Raw genomic sequence first — 5,469 nt, forward strand, 5'->3', positions numbered from 1 at the left:
TTTCATTAGGATGTGTAACTAAACTCTTCTGTTGGGATCTTTGATGAAACCCGAAGGGATACATGTGATTTTCTCATTCAATCTATGAAAAGCTTTTTCCCCAATCCCTATGTGTTATCTTGTGGCTTAATGCATAAATAGATTGATCACCTATTTATTGATTTATGATGAATGATTGGATTGAGAGATTGATTGTTCATTAGAATAGCAAGTTAGCACAATAGATTGAATGTGAGAAGAGATATTAAGCATAATCTATATATTTGATGATTGAATGTTAATGCACTGATTCATACTAATCCACAGAGATATGTGTGTTACAATGAAGTAGGTAAGGTAATTGATCTTTAGAAAGAGATTACTACATGATTGAATGAAATTGGGAAAAAGTTCTAGTTGTAGATTGAATTAAGGAAATTCATAGTTGAACTTAGGGTGGATTCTAAGATCTTGACTATTATTATATCTTGATTGTTAATTGAGAAGAGATTACTACATGATTGAACGAAATTGGGGGAAAGTTCTAGTTGTAGATTGAATTTAGGAAATTCATAGTTGAACTTAGGGTGGATTCTAAGATCTTGACCGTTATTATATCTTGATTGTTAATTAATCTTAATTCATTGTTTTTGTTGTTGTTGTTAAGTTTTAGTTTATACTCATTCTCTTAGTCATTGGCCAAATAATATCAATAAGTAGTGATTCTAGTAATTGTTATATTAGTCCTCGTGGGACGATATCCAAATTTATTGCTATAGTACGTGTTCGAACTAGTGCACTTGCTAGGTGAGTTCATATAACAACAAAGTTTTGGCTCTGTTGCTGGGGACTAATACTAGCAATATTAAAGTTGACTATTTTTTATTAATTTGGTATTTTTACCTTGTTTTTTTTTTGTTTTGCTAGCTATTTACAAGGGGTTCTATAGTGCATGACAAAAAGAAACAAAGAACCATTGATTTTTGAAACATAAATCGAGAGGACTCGCCACAGACTGAGAGCACAAGCAAGAAGTAGATTTCTCCCATCTCGTGTCAGAAATTTGTTGAGAAGAGGAACAACAACAATGGTTGATGAACCAGAAGGGCGAAGAGAGCACACAATGATGGATTATTCTATTCTACTCTTACTGGAATTGAACCGAGTGTCACATGGTCAGCTGTAAAAGCTAACAACTTTGAGATTAAGTCAGCCATCATCCAAATGATTCAGCAAAGTGTACAATTTTTTGGGTTCCCAGCTGATGATCCTAATGAGCACATTGCAAATTTTCTGGAAATCTGTGATACTTTCAAGCATAATGGAATGAGTAATGATGCAATCAGATTGAGACTTTTCCCTTTATCATTGAAGGATAGATCTAAGGCTTGGTTGAATTCATTACCAGCTGGTTCCATCACTACTTAGGAGGATATCACTCCACCTTTTTGAGCCAAGTACTTTCCACCTTCAAAGATAGGTAGGTTGAGGAATGAAATCACCACTTTCGCATAAATAGATGGAGAATTTTTGTATGAGTCTTAGGATCGCTATAGGGATCTACTAAGGAGAGTTCCTCACCATGGTCTACCTATGCTGCTTCAAGTACAGACATTCTACAATGGTCTCACAACCAACATCAAGATAATGATTGACATAGCAGCTTGAGGAACACTGAACAACAAGACACCTGAGGCTGCCTAGAAGTTGATTGAGAATATGGCAAATAATAGTTACCAATGGGAGAAGGAGAGATCTTCATCAAGAAATAATTGCAGCTTGCATAGTGTTGACAACTATACAGCTCTATCTGCACAAATTGAGGCCTTAACTAAGAAGATAGACAGCATGAATAGGGTGACAGCACAAGCAGTGCAAGTTCAGAATTATGAAGTTCAACAAGGGAATCCTTATTCTAATACTTATAATCCTGGATGGAGGAATCACCCTAATTTTCCATGGGGCAACCAAAATAATCAGACACAAGCTTCCCCGCTAGCTTTAATTATATATTTTTATAAATATTGAACCTTTCAACATGAATTTCTTTAAAATTTCTTGCTCTAATGTACAAATTACTTAAATCCCACTTTTGTTTAGTTATTAAAATTCAATATACATAAAAAAAACATATATCATGTAAATTAAAGACTAAATTTCTTGCTTCCTATTAATACTATATCGAACTCTCTATAGTACTATCAAATGTAATAAACTCCTTGCAAGATACAGGAGAAGGAACAAATGATGATTTTATACATCTCAAAAGTTCCTAATTAAGCCCATCAAAAAATTGGTGTCGTTTGATTGTTGTTACACCCATTGTGGACCCTATTTGCCTTGTCGGGTCCTTGATTAATAGCGATGTGATCAAATCCTTTGCTAGCTCTGAAACCATGATTTCTTTGGGAAACTCAAGTGCTCGAGCCACAATATTTGCTAAGGGTAACTCCTAGTCAACTCCCTTACAAGATGTCATCCCATATAACATTTCGAATACGAATATCCCTAGTGTCCACCAATCAGCTGTGTTTCCATGCCCTTCACCAGACACAATTTCTCATGCTAAGTACTCGTGGGTCCCAACAAAAGGCCTTGATTGGACATTGATTGACTCTGTGATGATTTCGACGGTTGTGGGATGTGTTGATTTTTTTTTATTTATGTTGACTAGGGTGTAAGCAGGAGGCTATTGCAGGTGTTATACAATAGGGTAGAATGCATGATGAATTAGAAAAGTTGGGTTGATCATCAGGGTAACAACTTGTTTTTGTGATTAGTGATGCATTTTGATTAGAAATTATATGAATCGTTGATGTGGAATTATCGTCTTTTTGTGAGAGATCGAAGTCAGTCAATAAAATGTGACCGTCGAATCTTACTAACACGTCTTAAAATCACAGTAAACTATCCCCATCATGTGTAAGTATTATATGGCCACTGTGACTTCAGATGCATAAAACCCGTGCCAAAAAGAGAAGGTCACAAAACTTTTTAAAAAATTGAATAAATTTAAATAAGTTCAAAATATATAAAATTGAGTTTGATAAGTTATGTGAATAGCTTGTTTAAAATTTAACACTTTATTCCATTTAATATATTTGAGAATATGCTTAATACATTATTGAAATATAATAATCTCTTGAAATATTACTTAGATTAATAAAAATATATAATATATTTAATTTATTAATATATAAACAGGTTCATAAACTTGTAAACCAAATTCCTTCATATTTGAATTTGGCTCTTATACTTTAACATTTTAGGACCGTATTAAAATATGAAAAAAAGATTTTATTAATTAATAAAATTGAAAATGAAGATGGTATCTATATATACATATATATATTTATGCAAAAATATGATAGAATCAAGAAGGTGACATGGGGAAAAGTTAAAAACTTCAAAAAGAAGATACTTATAATTGGGAATTATATAAATATATAATGTGTGTGTCTATATATATATATAACCTTCTCAATTTATCAATATATATGTGTGTGTGTGTATAGATAATGTATGTACGTATATCACAATACTAACTGCGTTAAATGTCATAGTAATAAATTAATGATTCGTATAATCATTTAATATATTTTTATTGATACATATAATTAATATTGTTGTACGTCTGTAGCGGGCAGCAGCTTCATTGAAGCATTTATCCGGCTACCTATGATGGAGGATGTGAAGATAGCCATCGGGATAGAACTTAATGAGTAAACACGACCACCGATCACAAATGAACTTCATACCTATTGGTGCCACATATGATTGCTCATACACCATCATATATATGAATTATATGTTTATATATATATATACACGTGTCAAGACATGGGATGAAAGGAGTAAGGAAGGGTAAACTTTCATACATAATTAACATCATAAATCAAATCAATTAGTGAATATAGTAAATTAATTTCATACTTATTTTTTATTGTACATATTATTAATATATTTCATTACTAAGTTTTTTTAAAAATTGTTTTAAATTTTTTCGAAAAAAAGGTGCATAAGCAGTGGATGCAACCAAACATGAATTCTTAGTAATGAAGGAAAAAATAAAAATCTTTCTTGAGGTAATATTTTATTTTATAAATTTTATTTTCATATATATCTTTTTCTTTTATAGATTTCGTAAAAATTTTAATTGAATTTAAATTTATAGATTTATACATATAAAATATTCTACATTTTAATAAAAGTTAAAGTTATAAATTTTAAATAGAAAATAAGTGTTTTAACTACTATCATATTGTTATAATTTATTATAATTATTAATAGCTATAATTATGGAGCTGACAAAATAAATTTTTAATGAAGTAAAACTCATGCTGTATAAGCATGCAAATTTAAATTTAATTAAAATTTTCACGAAGTCCAAAAGAAAAAAGAAATACATGAAAATAAAATTTTATAGAATATGTAAAATAAAATAATACCTTAAGAAGGATTTTCATTTTTTCCTTCATTAATTATTTATTAAAAAATAAAAATTGGGTACATCTATTAATTAAGTGGTATGCATCAATCATAAGACAATACAAAAACCTCCAAGTAAGAATACATATAAAAATACAGTTTCATCCGAGATTAGTCAAGTGATATATACTAATTACAATACAATGCAGATAACTTTCAAATGATGACACACATAAAAATACAATCTAACTCGAACTTATAATCTCTTATAAAAAAAGAAACATATCAACTATTAAACTAATTATTTAATTAATTATGTATCCACATATATAATTAATTAATTTAATAATTATTTATCTTTTAGGCAGATATCTAAGTAATTTTATCCTTAACTATAAGAGTATGAGTTTAAATCAGACTATACATCTCATGACAAATCATTTAACTGTCAAAATGTACGAATTTTTACTAGCAAAAATTGTATATGAGAATTTTTATTGTTAAATATACATTATAAGATCAATAATAACACACAATAATACTCCAAATTGAAGAGTTTTGAGCTGTGATGATTAGTATTACTTATATACCTTGAGGAGCCTCCTTTAATCTTGATGCAAAGTGCACAAATCGTAGGAAAATTTGCATAAGATACTTTATCCCTGCAAGTCAAGAGAAGAAGATCAAATAATCAAATCCATCAATTAATCAAATATTGTTAATAACAATAAACTTTTATCTCCAAATAAAAATAAGTACATCCAAGGGCAGTGTTCACATCCCTCACCAGTGAAGGTTAACCATTACATCTATCTAAAATCAAGAAAACATCTAATTAAAGTTTGTGTAATTCATCCTTTCTTACATGTGTATCACAGAGAACATTGTCTCTCCTCACCCAAATCAGCTCCTAGAGTTTGTTTGTTCCGCTGTTAATCCAATTCCTACTTCCAAACAGCATCACTTTTACCCTCATAGAGAACATGGTCTCACTCACCTGGATTTGCCTCCTAGAATTTTATATTTATATTGTTTTTAATCCCTATACAATTCGTTTCTTTT

The 5,469-nt window shown here is 30.1% G+C and overlaps 1 pseudogene; it reads right to left on the reverse strand.

Annotated features, from left to right (window-relative positions):
- Positions 1-2,220: 2,220 nt before the first annotated feature.
- On the reverse strand, positions 2,221-5,211 carry LOC148240181 (serine/threonine-protein kinase D6PK pseudogene; annotated as a pseudogene).
- Positions 5,212-5,469: the final 258 nt, after the last annotated feature.

Source organism: Carica papaya, chromosome 9, assembly GCF_054855325.1.
Source record: "Carica papaya isolate Zhongbai chromosome 9, ASM5485532v1, whole genome shotgun sequence".
Lineage (NCBI taxonomy): Eukaryota > Viridiplantae > Streptophyta > Magnoliopsida > Brassicales > Caricaceae > Carica > Carica papaya.